Source organism: Protopterus annectens, chromosome 9.part0 (genome assembly GCF_019279795.1).
Source record: "Protopterus annectens isolate FY-2018-M chromosome 9.part0, PAN1.0, whole genome shotgun sequence".
Lineage (NCBI taxonomy): Eukaryota > Metazoa > Chordata > Ceratodontiformes > Protopteridae > Protopterus > Protopterus annectens.
The window spans coordinates 1,411,925,889-1,411,944,889 of record NC_056743.1 but is presented as its reverse complement, the minus strand read 5'-3'; the positions used below and the strand labels follow the sequence as shown (position 1 = coordinate 1,411,944,889).

The window sequence follows — 19,001 nt, the reverse complement described above, 5'->3', positions numbered from 1 at the left end:
TTTTCTTAGATCTAGTTGTTAGTCTGTACTTGGTCATTTTGGGCAGTATGTTTTAAATGGGTCTAGGACTATTCACTGAAAGCGCATTTCACTGAAAGTCAAATGACTGTGCACAATTCACTGAAACACATTTCACTGACAGTTATATATGGCCTTTTCCCCACTGTAGTGCGACCCTGGCGTTAGAATATATAGTAAGGGAGGTTGTGGGGGGCGCCCACACATTGGGGGGTGTTGGGGGCGTAGCCCCCACATAGTTTGGATATGTATTACGTTAAAAAAAAAGTAATTTATTGAAATTGCAAGTAGCCATGTGTATAGTTCAAAATATTTAAAATAGGTGGGCTACAACCCGCACACCCTCCAGTGTGGGGGGTGGTGCCCCCCACACCCCCCTTACTATATATTCTACACACCAAAAGACAGCTAGTTCACCCAGGCTAACACTGTGCTGAAAAGCAAATGAACTGTTTGTGCAATCCAATAATAACAGTTCTGTTAAAATCCAGAATTTAATGAAAAGAGTAAAATAAGACAAAATAAGAACAAAAATAATAAAAAAAAGTCCCTTGTCCAACGATAAGCGCTTTTGAATAGTTCTTCAGATCATATAATCAAATGGGACATTCATCTGTATATGTAAGCCAGTCAGAATTATTCACCCAATGAGAATATCAACACCAAAGTTCCAGCCAATCCATGTTTGGATTTCTCCATCTGATTTGCATAAACCGAGTTAACAGTTCCATTTTCTAAATGGATGCCTACACATCTTGCTAATGTTCAGTACTAATGAAATATGCAAAGTAGGTGATGTTAGTAACCAATAGCACTTCCAAAAGAAGTAACAGGTGAAGCAGCTAGCTTTCATTCATACTTAGAAGCATGCCTCATACCAGTGTATTGGAGTCAGAATATGCAAAATAGGTGAACTAAACAGCTAATAGTGGTTTCCAAGAAACAACAAAACACAGGTCTGCTAGCCTTCATGTATTCTTATTGAAAAACTTGTCAAATAATCCCAGAAGCAGTTTTTTACATATTTCTAATATTCAATAGAGTAAAATTGGCATGAACAATAAATGGATGATCCTAAGTAGCCAATAGTGGCTTCCAAGGAACCACATTGGATATCAGTAGTCTTTTCACCACCATACCGAATGAAGCAGGTATAAATTCAATAAGAAGACTAATATCTGCAAGAAAGAGTGCATTAGAGACTCGAACTATTTATGACCTACTTGAGTTGATTCTGGAGAATAACTTTTTCTTATTTGGTGAACAAAGCTATTTACAGAAATGGGGGTTGCCATGGGTACCCCCTGTGCTAATAGTTATTCGAACTTAGTTCTAGTTCAATGGGAGTTGGAATTTGTTTTAAATACTGACAACCCATGATTTGATAACATTCTGTACTATGGGCGTTTTGTAGATGACTTGTTCATCTTATGGAAAGGAAGTACAGAGCAATTTCAACTCTTCTGTAATTATTTGAATACAACCACCTCGTTCTTGACTTTTAGCTCTAACTATTCTAAACACACAGTAAGTTTTTTGGATGTAAATGTTATGCTCAATGAAATAGAACTAGAAATCGAACTACACAGGAAAAGTACCTGGCGTAACCACTATCTGCTGAAAAGCAGTATGCATCCTAGACATATTTCCAGAAACATCATGAGAAATGAAACTAATAGGATTTATAAACATTGTAACCGAGAGGGCACACGTAATAGAGAGGTGAGTTTTTTTACAGGAAAATTTGAAAGACAGAGGCTATAAGGGGAAAGACTTAAGATTACCAATGCAGGAAAAGGAAGATAGGAAGAAGGATAAAGATACACTCACCAGATTTGCTCTAACTTATAGCACAGATAACTATCACATTCAGCAAATAATCCAACAGTTTTGGCCCATTTTAACACAAGATTCCCAGTTGAAAGACATAGTGGGAGAAAGACCACATTTTTGCTACAAAAACAAGAGGAATCGGAAAAGATTATTGTGTACTAATGCACAAAAGATGAAGCAGATTCAAGGACAGAAGGGGACTTTTATGTGTGGCAATTGCAATATTTGTACTTTGATGGTAGCAACAAGTTTGAGCATCCAAGAACCAAGAGACTTTATGTATTTGATGTCAGAACAACTTGTACCACGAGCAACGTTGTTTATCTGGCTACATGTAGATCATGCCAGTCATTTTATGTAGGCAAAACAAATCAAATGCTTAAGAAACGTATACAGAGGCATCAAAGTGACATTGTGAACCAAGATGTTCATAATGCCCCAGCTAATCATGTCTGTCAGCATAAAGATCGCTTGTTTTTATATAAAGCTATAGAGACCATACATATTGGCCCAAAAAAGGGGATATTGAGAACATAACTGAACTTAGGGAAACTAAATGGATAATAAACCTTAGAGCTGATCAACATCCGGGCTTGAATAGTGTTATACCGTTAAAACCTGTCTTGAAGAAACGTAGATCGACCATGAGCTAATGAGATCATAAGTGATGAATGATAAATATCTGAAGAGACATGGTGCAATTTTAGTAAAATCTCCTATTGATCTTTAATGGATGGGATGAAGTCGGAAATGTATACATTCTGGATGGAAGGAATGAAGTCTGAAACGTGCGTATATTGCTATAGTGAAACAACATACACATTACTTTGTCTTATAAGAGCATTTATATCCTAATGGAAGTTTGATTAAGTTCGATTATGTTAGTGTCAGGATTAGAAGATTTGATGCTGTCGACATATGCTATTCATAGTTCAATATGCCCATGTCTTTCCTGCTCTGGTTTCATCTAAACAAAACTGAACAGCATGATAAACATCTGAACAGAGATAGTGGAATCTTAGTAAAAGTTCCTCATAGATTTTGAATGGATGGGATGAAGTCAGAAACTTATATACAGTGACTTTGTATGGATGAAATGAAGTCTGAAACTTGCATATGTTGTTAGAGTGAAATAACATACTTATACTCTTCTCGGGAAAAACTTATAGGCAGTCACCATGTGAATTTATTGAGATACAAATGTGGCCATGCAAGACATGGAGCCTTGACATTTATTGTCACTCAGCAATTATCCTACCATATCCCTGTTTTGGGAAATGAAATTTTAGTAATGACATCGCCTATCTTTTATCGATAGCGATGTTTACTAATATACATTTTTTTGTCATCCTCATCACTGAATATCAGAGATATGTGAAAAACTTCTTTTGGGTTAATTAGATAAAAGAAATGAAGTTTCATAACAGGAATTTATGAAAGTCAGCAGATTTATTTTCTGCCGCTCCTTGGAAGCCACTATTGGCTACTTAGATCATCCATTTATTGTTTGTGCCAATTTTACTGCATTGAATATTAGAAATATGTAAAAAAAACTGCTTTTGGGATTATTTGACAAGTTTTTCAATAAGAATACATGAAGGCTAGCAGACCTGTGTTTTGTTGTTTCTTGGAAACCACTATTAGCTGTTTAGTTCACCTATTTTGCATATTCTGACTCCAATACACTGGTATGAGGCATGCTTCTAAGTATGAATGAAAGCTAGCTGCTTCACCTGTTACTTCTTTTGGAAGTGCTATTGGTTACTAACATCACCTACTTGGCATATTTCATTAATACTGAATACTGTGTAAGGCACCCATTTAGAAAATGGAACTGTTAACTCGGTTTATGCAAATCAGATGGAGAAATCCAAACATGAATTGGCTGGAACTTTGGTGTTGATATTCTCATTGGGTGAATAATTCTGACTGGCTTATATATACAGATGAATGTCCCATTTGATTATACAATCTGAAGAAGAACTATTTGAAAGCGCTTATCATTGGACAAGGGACTTTTGTTATTATTTTTGTTCTTATTTTGTCTTATTTTACTCTGTTCATTAAATTCTGGATTTTAACAGAACTTTTATTATTGGATTGCACAGACAGTTCATTTGCTTTTCAGCACAGTGTTAGCCTGGGTGAACTAGCTGTCTTTTGGTGTGTGGATTATTTATTGGACAGTTCACCACAGCAAAAGGGAATATCTCTTCATTTTTTTGTTGCTATATATTCTAACTCCAGGGTCACACTACAGTGGGGAAAAGGCCATATATAACTTTCAGTGAAATGTGCTTTCAGTGAATAGTCCTAGACCTGTTTTAAATTAAATATATGTTGTGTTAAAACACCTGAGTCCAGAGTTGCTTACATTACACTCTGAGCCTGTATTTTAAAAACAGATGCTTTATTATTATGTTGTACCTTAAGGTTGTGTTGGCACTCATTTTTTATTCAGGCGTACCAGTTTTTTAAACTTATGGCTAACCTTATAAATAAAACAAGTTTATTCAAATTTTTAGTGTGGGTTAATCAAGTATCCGTGGCAGGTCTAGCCACCCAGAGGTGTGAACCTTGGCTCTAGATGATTGTCACTGTTGAAATGACACCCTGACTCCATTTGTAAAAATGGGAAAAGGGCTTATGGATGGATGGATTAATCAAGTATAATTATTCCTATGGCATTTGGGTTATGTCTGTGTCATAGTGCTGAACTTGGTCATCTTGTACTCTTAAAGGGAAACTACATGTAAATTATTCTGAGTGCTGCAGGAACAAGTGTAAAGCAGGATTTTTAATGTCATTATATGTTGATGATTCCCTTGTTAGTACACACTTTTTTTGAAGTAGGTAGATGGAGTGATCCAAAGGAGACACTTTTCAGCCATGCTCCATTTCAGTAGGCAAATGGACATCAGTAACCAAAGTAATACAGAAGAAAGAAACACATTTATTAATAGTATGTGTTATAGATTTTAGGAAGTCATTTGATGTAAAACAGAGCAGAAAGTACTGAAATTGAAAAAAAAATGTCGTACTCTGGAGTAGTTGGTGTCTCTAAAGGTATAGTGGTCCTTAGTACACATGTTTGAACAGGAATGCAGTAGCATGAGAGGCATGCTTCTGGGTGATCATCACTTTGAACTGGAACAGGTTAATATTTAAATGTAGTAGATATGAAGAATGATTATGCAACTTCTTTTGACATAGTTGCTATTGTGAGCACATTTTTATAGATTTAACTTTTAAAAAGTAATGCAGTATAATTACAGAAGACCAAAACCATTGTAAAAAATAATGCTACCAAAATTATTATGTGTAGTTGGAAAACCAAAGCCGTATGAGAGAGGCAGGCGCCATGTAATGGTGCACATACTGTAGTAACTTAATTTTTGTATTTAGAGGGCTGCTGTCAGGGCCACTGCAGTTCTCATGAGTAGAAATTGCAAATGTGAAAGAGGGGATTTGTATTAAAGCTGAGGTTGTCTGATCTTGGGATTGTATCCATACTCCCAAGATACTGTAAGGGTTTGGGGGTCACAGCTGTGCTGTTCCCACAACTTGCATTTAATTGTATGCAGTTTGCTCCTTTTGTTATATAAAGATCCCATCTCTAATTCTTTTGGCTCCTTTACAACATTCAGTACTTATGGTTGATGTTTTGCTTTACATTTTCTAATAATTGTTTTTTTTGGCAGCCGTTAACATTAAACTTATTAAAGCGTTACTATGTCTATTCATTTCACTTTTCTATAAACCAGCTCAAAAGAAACACATTCATAGTTAACAATAATTTGCTTCCTCAGCATTTCTGACAAAGTAACCTATAGGGGAATTGTTATATTCTGCCAACTCATAACATTCCCAAAAATGTGTTCCCAGTTACCCCCTTTTTCCTGTCACACTCATTATCTGCTCTGTACCAGTGGAAAAATTCTATGAAGTCTGCTTGGGGTTTTAAAATACCTATGCCAGTACTACCCTGCAAAAATCCTAAACCTTCTGAACTTTATTGCATATTTGGAAGCCATACAGGTGTCGTCTTACTGTTCTTTTGTATACTGCCTTTCCATTCACACTTCCCATTCTATTTTGTATACTGCCTTTCCATTCTCACTTCCCATTCGATTTTGTATACTGCCTTTCCATTCTCACTTCCCATTCTATTTTGTATACTGCCTTTTCATTCTCACTTCCCATTCTATTTTGTATACTGCCTTTCCATTCTCACTTCCCATTCTATTTTGTATACTGCCTTTCCATTCTCACTTCCCATTCTATTTTGTATACTGCCTTTCCATTCTCACTTCCCATTCTGTTTTGTATACTGCCTTTCCATTCTCACTTCCCATTCTTTTTTAACATCTTCTGATTGATTCTTTTCTCTTAGTTGTCATGCATTAGTTTATATGCTTTCTAGACTGAACTAGAAACTTAACCAGATCTGGCTTTTCATTTAACACTCCACTATCCCTTTCTCTTTGCCTGTACTCTTTTCAGTCCCTGGTAGGGAAGGTAGTCTCTAACTTTTGCTATTTGTTCCCAACACCTTGGCTCCTTTCCTTATTTTCTCTAATAAATTCTAGACCCCTTTTACTTATTTTCTTTGTCCTTACTTGTAGTTGTACTAGTGGTAAAATCTCCTTACTCCATTCCTGTTCTGGCTTATTTCTTAAAATATATAGTGCCACTTTATAAATATAATAGTTTGTTAAAGTGGTTACTAGTCTGTTTGAGCCTGCATCCAGAATCCTACTCTTTATTTTGTGGACTCCCCCTGATTTAGAATCATCACTAACCACTTTGACTTGTAATCTCCTTTGTGTATTGTGTATGAGCCTTAACTGTGTAGTGCTGAATTATCTCTTCACATCTGATAATCCTAAACCACCTTGTTCTGTGTGGAGAAATAACTTATCTCACTTAACTCTTGTCTTCTTTCCCTTCCAAATAATTACAGTCCACGGTTTCTCATCTCATTGACAAAAATACACCTGTTTTGTGTGTAATATTAAAGGGCCTAGAAAAATTTTCACTGTTTACACTTTATTGTTAATATCCAAAGTCATGAACTTCCAACGTCTCAGTTTTGTATTATCTTTTGTTTACTGTCTTTCCACATATCCTTAGCTGCCATAGAAGATTCATTTTTAATTCGTACACCTAAGTTCTTTATCTTGTCATGTCCCCATAAATGAGCATTGCTGAACCAATTAATGCATGGGAAAATAGTTTACTGCTTTAGTTCTTGTTTTATCTTCATTTATTTTATATCCTGAAAAAAAAACTTGGAGCTAAAGATGTTTCACAGCTCTGAAATGTCCTTTTCTAGATTTGTCATACACAGAATAATGTTTGCAAATAAGGCTATTTTCTTGATTATCATACCAGTTATAACCTTGAATTTGTGAGTTCCTTATTTTTGTTGCCACTACCTCCAGTAAATTGAGCGACAAAAGGGAAAGAGGTCACCCCTGCCTCTTTCTTCTGTTAAAACACAGTTAGGTAGAGAGGAACCCACCCAACCTAATACTTGCCTTTGACCCATTGTATATCTTCCTAATTAACTATTTTTTCTGTCAGGGAACACAAATGCTACTATTGCCTTACTCATAAAGTCCCAACTAACTGCCATATACTTTGATATGCCCAAATCCTCCATGTAGCCAAGGTATTCCAAGATAAAAAAAACAATGATAAATCCAAAGAACAATATCAATATGAGGAACACACCATCACCACCGGTAAAGTAGTTTATTAAAACAAAAAACAGCAATCGATACAAATGGAAAGCTTTCGAGACTAGCTCTTTTTTCAGTGCTTCAAAGATAGTATCTGCCCTAAAGTTTAAATACTACATCACTAATTAGTATGAGTTGTGATTAATTATAATCATCTAGCTAGCCAGTAAAATATCATAGAAGTTAATTGCAATTTAAACTCATAATGAGGATTACAAAACATAAATGTATCAAAGTATTTTCAAACCGCCCAGAACCAGTATAAAACAAATGACCTGAAGTAGTTAACTTCATTTTATCTGCAACCTGTGGATGTTCATCGTGTTACCCTGCTGCAGTCATCACACTTGGGTTATCCTGCCATCAGGCGGTCCCGCAGTCAGCCCGAATTCCAAAGTCTTGGTCTGGCGTCGGTTGCTGTTGCTTCTTCCCTGACGTCAGTGCGCCAGGGGTATAAAAGAGGCATCCGACGCCATTTTCTTCAGTCTTTCTTGCCGCGCGGTGCCCGAAGCAGAAGCAGTTCGCAAGTGCCGGTCGGCCGACAACTGAGATTTTCGATTTGAATTTCAGTCCGAAGTCTTCAATAAAGCTAAGTACCCCGTTGGGGAACATTTTCTTGCCTCAGTCCGATGTCAGAAAAAGTTAACAATTGCATTTCTTGTGGGAAGCAAATACCTCATAAGGACTTCCATTCCTATTGTATTCCTTGCCTAGGCCCAGACCACGACGTCGCAGGTTGTCGGTTTTGCGCTAGGTTTAATAAACGCACTATCAAATCCCATTTTGACTTCGCACGGCATTACTTTGGTAGGAAATTTAATTATATCATGCCGTCGGAGCAGCCGACGACCGCAATTCATAAAAACCGCAAGGATAAGGACAGGCAGCTAAGGAATAAGCCAGACCCCGAGGCCTCAGTTGGGCCTGTCGCCGGTTCTCCAGTTTTCAGTGAGGCGCCTACGCAGCCCCTGACTACTGCAGAGCTGGAACCCCAGACAGCTGCCGTCTCCCAAGCGGAGTCTACTAGGCCAACGCAGCCATCTACCGACACCGGAGCAGAATTAGACACCGGTGCAGAGGAAACACCTTCGGTTGCAGAAGGTGTCTTCAGACCGACTACACTCACCATTAAATCTTATGCTAAGCTTAAAACTCCTTTAAAGCCTAAGAAATCTGTTCATCAGTCTACAGGTCAAGGCCCCATGCCTAAGAAACAGATGCTTAAGATGGCTGAAGATTTAATTACACTTATCAGGGGTTCCCATCTCCCGTCCAAGACAAGAGGAGGATTATGCATTCTCTGACCAGGTTTCTCTCTCCTCAGATTCTTCTGAGGAACAGGATTACACTTTTCCACCGTATGAGGATTCTGATGCTGAAGACTCTATTCCCTCAGCATCTCCCCCTGAAGACTACTCCTTTGGGGAAACATTACATACCATGAGGGAACATTTCCACTGGGAAGGCCAGGATTACTCAGATTCTAAGAAAAGGCTCCGAGAGTTCCTTTTATTACCCCAGCACAGACCTCTTGCTATCCCTCCTGTTTTAGATATTGTGGATGATGTCTACTTGGAGTCTTGTTTAAATTCAGACTCTCTATCTCATGCTCCAGCCAAACCAGACAGATACCACAGAGTACCTGACTCACACAAATTCCTTTATAAAAGCCCTATAGCTGACCCAGAAACCATTTCCCAGGGTCCTAAGGGAGCAAAAGCTTCTATGGCTAAAAATCCTGTGCCCTCTGAAAGAGATTCCAGAGCCTTAGATAGATGGGGAAAGAAAATATACACCTCTGCAACTCTGGCTATGATAGCATTAAATTGCCAGTTTCACATATTGAAATATCAACAATTCCTGATGTCTCAGTTAAAACAAAAAATGAGCACACATTCAGGACAGCCTGAATTCAAGGAAATGCAGGATCTGTTGCATGCAGCTGAACAGGTGGGCAAGCATACTTTACAATGCGGATTTGATTCATTGGAAGCTTCCTGTAGAGTAGCTGTTACTGGCTCTGTCATTCGTAGACATGCTTGGTTAAAAGAGCAAACCCTCCCTGACCATGTTAAAGCAAAATTATTAGATGCACCTTTACAATAAGATGTATTATTTGGTGTCAAAGCAAAAGAGGTTTTAAAGAAAATGGAGGATAAGGCTAAATCTATGCAAACGGTCAAGGATTTCTTGCAGGTACAACCCCCTCGCTTCAGCAGAAATTGGCCAACAAAAAAATTGTCCTTTCCAGCTTCAGACAGATCACAGAGGGGCAAATACAGACTCCCAAGGGGCAGAAGTCAGTCACAGGGACCTTACAAACCTCGCCAATGGGGTTCTGCTACCCAGAAAGGAGGAGAAGACAGGCCCCAAGGTAGCAGAAGGCAGACACAATGACTCTATCCTCAAACTACCAAGCAAATCTCTCCTGGTAACACCCTTGGGAGGAAAACTAGCATTTTTTTTGCAGACAACTGGCACATCATCACAAAAGACAAATGGGTTCTAAACATTGTCTCTCAAGGATACAGATTCCAATTTCATACCTTACCAAGGATCAAAGGAATGCCAAACCTGCCACCAAATCAATGGGCAGAGGCACAAAAACAAATTGCAGCTCTCATGAACATGAGAGCCATTCAACGGGTACCTTCACAGGAGCAAGGACAAGGATTTTACTCAAGACTCTTCCTAGTTCCAAGAAAGGACAAAGCATGGAGACCCATTCTGGATCTTTCAATTCTGAACACCTATCTGCAAGTGCCAAATTCAAGATGCTAACACTACAGCAGCTTCTTCCCATGCTGGGCAAGAATGCTTGGCTAGTCACTTTGGACCTCAAGGAGGCATACCTGCATGTCCCTATCAGACAAAATTGCAGAAGATACCTCCGCTTCATTGCAGGTTCAATGCATTATCAATTCTCTGCACTGCCCTTTGGCTTATCTACTGCGCCCAGGGTCTTCACAAAATGCCTGGCACCAGTAATTGCATACTGCAGACAAAGAGGAATTCAAATATACCCATACCTGGACGACTGTCTTATTCAAGCAGAAAGCAAGGACATTCTTTTACAGCATCTGGCATTTGTCAAACACCTTCTAAGTTGCCTAGGGTACACAGTAAACGAAAAGAAATCAAAACTAGTGCCCTCACAAAACATAATATTACTGGGTGCCAGCTTGAGTACAACGGCCCAGATGGCTTATCTCACACCAGACAAACAACGACAGCTGTTTCAATTTTTCAAAATAATGGCAACAAAGACCCAACTCCCTGCAAGAAAAATTCTGCAGGCCTTGGGATTCATGCCATCTTGCATACTACTAATACCATTTGCAAAACTGCATATGAGGAAATTACAATGGTACCTGAAAAGTGTATGGACTCAGCACAGCCACAGCTTGGAAACAATGATTCCACTCATTCCCTGCCTTCAACAGGAGTTCCTATGGTGGGCACAGGCATGTCACCTCAACAAGGGTCAGCCTTTCACCTTACCCACAGCCAGGCAAACTATGACAACAGATGCATCGGACTATGCCTGGGGAGCGCACATGGCAGGACAGTGCATTCAGGGCAAATGGACTACAGATCAGAGACACCTGCATATCAATCAAAAAGAAATGCTAGCAGTGCAGAATGCCCTAACAACTTTCAAGGACCTTCTACACCCAGGACAACTACTAATAAGGACAGACAACACCACAGTTATGTGGTACATAAACGAGCAGTGGGGCACAGGTTCCTACCCTCTATGCAGGCGAGCAATGACCTTGTGGAACACTGCATTGTCTTACCAGGTTCAATTACAAGCACAATTCCTGCCAGGAAAGAAAAACACATTGGCAGACGACCTAAGCAGAAACATCATGGATCCACACGAATGGAAACTAGATCCACAAGTATTTGCAATGATAGCTCAAAAATATTGACGCCCAGACATAGATCTATTTGCAAGCCCCCACAACCACCAACTTCAAAAATTTTGCACAAGGACCTTCCATCCACTAGCTTGGAAAGTGGATGCCCTCTCATTCAGTTGGAAAACATTAACAGTGTATGCCTTCCCTCCACTGCCTCTTCTAGCAAAGGTACTGCTGAAAGTCAGATTAGAGAGGCCACAAATGATTCTCGTTGCACCGGACTGGCCACGACAACATTGGTATCCAATTTTAAGGACCATGGCCCAGGGCCCACCATGGATTTTGACACAAATTCCTCACCTGCTCACCCAGCGAGACAATCTGATTCTACACAGCCAGCTCAAGACTTTAAACCTGGCTGCATGGCAAATTACCTAAACAACCAGCCAGCACCTTTATCCAAAGCTGTTATGGATGTCATTCTGGAAGCCAGGAGGCCCAGCACCAGGAAAACCTATTCAGACAAATGGAAAAGATTTTGCGCCTGGAACCAGGTTAAAGGCTTAAATCCCCTGGAGCCGAACATTCCTCAGATTCTACAATATTTAACTGAGATGTTACACAAAGGATTTTCCTTTTCATCTATTAAGATCCACGCCTCAGCAATTTCAGCTCATTACAGCACGGACCCTCCTTTATTTTCACATCCACTCCTAAGACGGTACCTCAGAGGGGCTAAGAACTTAAGACCGCCAAGGAGAGCTCCAACACCTACATGGGATCTCAACTTTGTCCTGGAAAAGCTTACATTGCCGCCCTTTGAACCAGCTTTTTCAACTGATTTAAAATTTCTTTCATGGAAAACTGCCCTACTACTAGCAATAAACTCAGCTAGAAGAGTCTCAGAGCTAGAGGCACTAATGGCAGTGGAACCTTTCCTCATTTTTCATCAAGACAGAGTTTCTCTACGAACTAATCCTTCCTTTATGCCAAAGGTGGTATCCAGTGTGGCCCTAAACCAAACCATTCACTTGCCCACCTTCTTCCCAAATCCCCAGAACACAGGAGAAAGACTCCTGCACTCTTTGGACATTCACAGGCAATTACGTTACTACTTGGATAAAACTAAGGCTTTCAGAAAAACTGACCAGCTCTTTGTAGCCTATGCTACAGGATCACAAGGAAAAGCTATCTCAAAGCAGACCATTTCTAAATGGTTAGGACATTGCATATGTTTCTGCTACACACATCATGGGAAACCAGTACCTGCTAACATTAGGTCCCACTTCATCAGGGCTACAGCTACATCAGCAGCCTTTCTCAGGGGAGTGCCAACCAAGGATATTCTGGAAGCTGCTACTTGGAGTTCAGTGCACACCTTCACCAAACACTATCACTTACCTCTTTACTCTAAGACTAGAGCTGGTTTTGCCACTGCAGTTTTGCAGGGCCTACTAGCTTCTTCTAACCCTGTTTGACTCCACCTCCCCTTCTTAGCTTTGGGATTCAACCCAAGTGTGATGACTGCAGCAGGGTAACACGATGAACATAGTACAGTTTTGTACCTACCATAAATGTAGATGTTCGAGTGTTCACCCTGCTGCAGTCCAGGTTACCCTCCGTCCATCCCCTCTGAACTAGCTGAACTTATCTCTACCACTTTATCCTATTCTACCTCTGTGGTGTATTTGCTTGTATCTTAGGGTTTTGTTTTATTTTTTTTATATAGCCATATATATATATATATATATATATATATATATATATATATATATATATATATATATATATATATATATATATATATATATACATATATATATATATATATATATATATATATATATATATATATATATATATATATATATATATATATATATATATATATATATATATATATATATATATATATATATATATATATATATATATATATCTATCTATATATATATATATATATATATATATATATATATATCTATATATATATATATATATATATATATATCTATATATATATATTTATATATATATATATATATATATATATATCTATATATATATATATATATATATATATATATATATATATATATATATATATATCTATATATATATATATATATATATATATATATATCTATATATCTATATATCTATATATATCTATATATATATATATATATATATATATATCTATATATATCTATATATATATATATATATATATATATATATATATATATATACACACACCTGACATCTGGGGCAAGAAAAACTGAAGAAAATGGTGTCGGATGCCTCTTATATACCCCTGGCGCACTGACGTCAGGGAAGAAGCGACAGCAACCGACGCCGGACCAAGACTTTGGAATTCGGGCCGACTGCGGGACCGCCTGATGGCAGGATAACCCAAGTGTGATGACTGCGGCAGAGTGAACACTCGAACATCTACATTTATGGTAGGTTCAAAACTGTACTTTATTTGGATCCATATCGGATCTGAGCTGGCAACTTTACAAGCATCTGCTCCAAGCTCCTCCCCCTTAACCCATAACCCATCACCATTTCCCGCTTTCCCCTAGATCTCATTTGCCGCTTCGTGCATCAGCATCGTGGTCTCTGTAGCTCTGAGTCTTAGAGTTTTTGTAAGAGCTTTTGGGATATTTTTTTCTTGTGTGATTGAGAGAGTTTTTCTCGTTAGTTCCCTTTCCTCTCCCTAAATGCTTGTTCGTCGTTTACAAAAAAAAAAAAAAAGTTTTGAGTTAGTTATTGTGTAGGCCTTTCCCTTCCCTATAGAGTGTGCGTGGTCAGTAGTGTGTTGGGGTTTGTTAGGTGTGGCTGCTTTTGTGTGAAAATGTCAGAACAGCCGAAACCTACTTTCAAAAAGGTGCACAGAGTGTAGCCATAAGCTTTCACCAGCGGATGGTCACATGCTGTGTGTTGTTTGCCTGGGCGATCCGCCCAGTGCAGTGTGTGTGCTGAATTCAGTCCAAGGGCCCTGAAGGACAGGAAGGCCAAACTGGTGGCTAAAGGCCTGCTCCCAGCTTCCACTTTGGACACTTCAGCCTCGGCTTCTGCAACTCCCGCCCAACACCCCCCCCCCCTCAGGCTGGGACTCACCCTCCCGCTAGACCTGCTTTAGGGGATGCGAAAGGGAGAGACAAAAGACATAAAGATACAGACAGGAGAGACAGAGAGAAGAAAGGGGATAGGCCCCGTAAGTGGTATCCAGATCAGGAGTCCTTCCCTAGCCCGCCTTCCAAGGTATCTAGACCTGTGTCTCCTCAGCTCCACTCCCCCAGATTCTCCCCGGAGCTGAGGCCTTCCTCCAGATCTGAGTCAGTCGCTTCCTCGCGCTTGACTCGGAATCTCTCTGAAATGGATATGGACAGGATGATGTGGAGATTTATTTGGACCCAAATCCAGATGGGAGTCTTACCAGGCCCCTCTCCCTCTGGAGGGGGGACCTCAATGCCCTTCTTTCATCTGATTTCTCCTTCCCCGATCCGGCCTGCAGTTTCGTGGTTTATGGATCCAAGGATCTTCGGAGCTGGGGGATTCAGCGCCGATGGTTCCTCCAACCTCGACTCCGGCGATTACCTTGAGTTCCTCGGATCCGATTAGCTCTCGGGCCGAGGACGGTGAGTCAGACCCGAGGGGATGGAGGTGTCTTGGGCTCCGACTTTGTCTGATCCGAGCCGTTCCTTCGGAGCTCTGGCTAACCTAGCCTCAGCCCCAATCCTCACGGCGGACCCGGGGAGAGCTTCCTCCTTGTTGGGTGCTAAGGAGGTGCGCTCTCCATCGGCGTTTGACATGGTGGAGAGGGTTCTCTCCCAAGGATCGAGACCCCAGCCTATTTCCTTGGATTCCGCCCAGACTCCCTCGCATTCGGTTATGACTCCCTTCAGCTTGTCTCAGGGACAGCCCTTGCTGGAGGAGCCCCTGGCAGTTCCCCTGAGGAACCCCCCACGGCTCATGAGCTCTCTTCAGAGAGTCCCACTGAAGAGGGTCCTCGTAAGCACACGTGCAAAAGGAGGCACATGGACTCCCCTGAGTCCCTTACAGAAGACACTGATTTAGATGAAGGAGAAAGTTCCCCCCAGGTCACCTCCCGAGGATGTCTCCTTTGGAGACATCATGGAGATCCTCCACCAGAGGGGAGGTTGATCAGCCCCAAAACCTTCTACGGATGAATCCGTGATCCTGGAGGCTTTTGGCACAAGCCCATCTACGTCCTGGGTGTCCCTGCCGGCAGATCCCTTAGTAGGCCTTATTACCATGTGGGCATGGAAAGAGCCTGGCACCATAGAGCCGATTAAATGCCCGGGCAAGATTCTTTCTCCACCCTCGGATGGACAGGCATGGTATAAGGGATCACCTGTGGACGCTATGGTGGTTGCAGCAGCCACCAAGAGGGAACTGGCTCAGGAAAGTTCCTTGGTCCACCCTCCGGACAAGGAGTCCAGGGCGGTGGATCGATTTGGGAAGCGAGTATATTCTTCAGCGATGTTTTCCATATGAGCGCTGAACTACTTGGCACACATTATACGACTACAGTGAGACCTAGTCACGGAATTAGCTGAGTCGTCCTCAGAGTCTTTGTCACAGGAGGACAAGTGTCTGTTCTCCTCGACAATGTCGACTCTGAAGTCCGTATCAAACACGTCCATGCGCCTCCGGAGCAGCTAGGGCGGATGGGACTGGCGTAACCATGAGGCAACACGTTTGGCTCGGACTTCGTCATTTTGCGGACCCCTTCAAGGCTTCTTTTACAAATGCTCCCTTTGATGGTTCCTCTCTTTTTGGGAAGACCGTACGTGACACCCTTGTCCAGAGTGAAAAAGACAGGAAGACCTTGTCTGCCGTCAGAATCTGCTTCTCTAGTCCTCAAAGATCTTTTTCCATGAATCAGAGAGGGCAAAAGAAGATGTGGTTCTGGAAATCACAGTTTTCCCAGGACTTTCAGGGCAACTCTTCCCCAAGAGGCAGAGGTGGACATGACAGATGCCGTCCCAGAGGCAGAGATGGTCTGAGGAACTTTGGGTCTAGGGAGCCCTTCTTGGACAGGCCCGCACAGCAGCCTTGAGGGGTTGCCCGACTGTCATACGCTGGAGGCAGTTGGGGGAAGATTATAATTGAACCCAACTGCGTGGGAGTCCATATCTGCAGATCATTGGGTGCTTCAAGTAATACAAAAAGAAAAGGCGAAAAATGGAGACACACCAACCAAAAGTTCAAGTCGAGCTTTATTTTAAGTTAAAATAAAGCTTGACTTGAACTTTTGGCTAGTGTGTCTCCTTTTTTTTCGCCTTTTTGTTTTGGATTACTAGTCTTGTTGGGCGAAATTTTCTCCGTTTTGCTTGTTATTGCTTCAAATAATATCCAGAGGTTACACCATCCCGTTTGTTGCCCCTCCAATCCAACCAAAGCACCTTCTAGATGTCCCACCCGCTCAGAGGGAGACGGCAGCGCTAGAGGTTTCCAAGCTGCTTCAAAAACGAGCCATCGAACCGGTCCCCCCTGATCAGTCTGGGTCAGGCTTTTACTTCAGGTTCTTTTTAGTGCCAAAAAAGATGGGGGACCTCAGTCCCATTTTGGACCTGTCAACCTTAAACCTGGCTGTCGCCAAACAGACATTCCGGATGGTCACCCTGCAGTCCATTCTACCTTATATTCGAGAATGCGACTGGATGTGCTAGATAGACCTCCAGGACGCATACTACCATATCAAGATTCACAGAAGCTCCAGGAGATTCCTTCGCTTCTGGCTGGGAGCCAATCATTTCCAGTACAGAGCCCTACCCTTCGGTCTCGCCACAGCCCCCAGGGTGTGCGGCTCACCTGAGGCTTCAGGGGATTCAGGTATTCCCTTACCTAGATGATTGGCTCCTCGCTGCTTCCACCAAGCATCTTGTTTGCCAAGCCAGAGACTCCTTCTTCATCTTGCAGACCTGCTAGGGATTACTATCAATGTTTCCAAGTCCCTCTTGGACCCAGTACAGATCTTGGACTTTATCGAGGCACGGCTGGACACCCTTCGACTGAAAGTCTTTCTAACGCTAGACAGGGTCCAGAGTCTATGGGCTCATGTATCAATAATTCTTGGCCTCAGATTACTGAAGGTGGGCGACGTTCTCAGAGCCTTGGGCTCTATGGCTGCAGCAATCTCTATCCTCCCCTGTGCACGTCTTCACATGTCTGTTCTATAATGGACTCTAGCCATACAGTTGTCTTGGCTAGATCTCCCTATAGAATACCCAATTCAAATCAGCAAAGCCTGCAGGGCGTCACTCCTCTGGTGGGTCCAATCCCTGGAGATCGCAGCAGGGACAACCATTTGTTTCACCCACAGCCCAAGCCACAGTAACCACGGACGCCTCCTAGCTCGGGTGGGGGGGCATTATCTGGGGAAGGACGGTCCAAGGCACGTGGTCCCAGATCGAGAACAGAATGCACATCACTGTTCTGGAGATGAAAGCAGTGCTTTTAGCGTTGCAAGCCTTCCACACTCTTCTTCCTCCAGGGAGACAACATGTCAGTTGTCTGGTACATCAACAAACAGGGAGGAACCAGATCTTACCCTCTGTGTCGCGAGGCCATGAAAGTGTGGGAGTGGGCGATCTCCACCAGTCGGTTTCTGATTGCAACGCACATCCCAGGACGCTCCAACAGTTTAGCAGACAGATTGAGTCGGACTATTCTAATGCCATACGTGTGGTCTCTGAAACATTCGATAGCGGAGGAGATCTTCCTTGCGTGGGGACAGCCTTGTTGCGATCTCTTTGCATCTCCTTCCAATGCGAAGTGCAAAGAGTTCTTCACTCCGATTTCCTCAACAGGGGATTCCCCCCAGAGACGCTCTAGTCCATGCTTGGCCTCCCGGGTTACTGTACACCACTGCTTACACTTTATTGTTAATATCCAAAGTCATGAACTTCCAACTTCTCAGTTTTGTAATATCTTTTGTTTAGTGTCCTCCCACATATCCTTAGCCGCCATAGTAGATTCATTTTTAATTCACACACCTAAGTTCTTCATCTTTTGTCCCCATAAATGAGCATTGCTGAACCAATTAATGCATGGGAAAATGGTTTACTGCTCTAGTTCTTGTTTTATCTTCATTTATTTTCTATCCTGAAAAAAAAAAACTTGGAACTAAAGCTGTTTCACAGCTCTGAAATGTTCTTTTCTAGATTTGTCATGCACAGAATAATTTTTGCAAATAAGGCTATTTTCTTGATTATCATACCAGTTATAACCTTGAATTTGGTGAGTTCTTATTTTCTTTGCCACTAGCTCCAGTAAATTGAGCAACAAAAGGGAAAGAGATCACCCCTGCCTCTTTTTTCTGTTAAAACACAGCTAGGTAGAGAGGAACCCACCCAATTTAATTCTTGCCTTTGACCCATTGTATATCTTCCTAATTAACTATTTTTTTCTGTCAGGGAACACAAATGCTACTATTGCCCTCCTCATAAAGTCCCAACTAACTGTGCCATATGCTTTGATACCCACAATTCCTCTATGTAGCCAA

At 41.3% G+C, this 19,001-nt stretch overlaps 1 protein-coding gene across 4 annotated transcripts in view; it reads left to right on the top strand.

Moving 5' to 3' along the window:
* The window catches only part of KANSL3 (KAT8 regulatory NSL complex subunit 3), a 2,067,031-nt gene that overhangs the window by 29,396 nt on the left and 2,018,634 nt on the right, over positions 1–19,001 (top strand). The window lies entirely within an intron of this gene.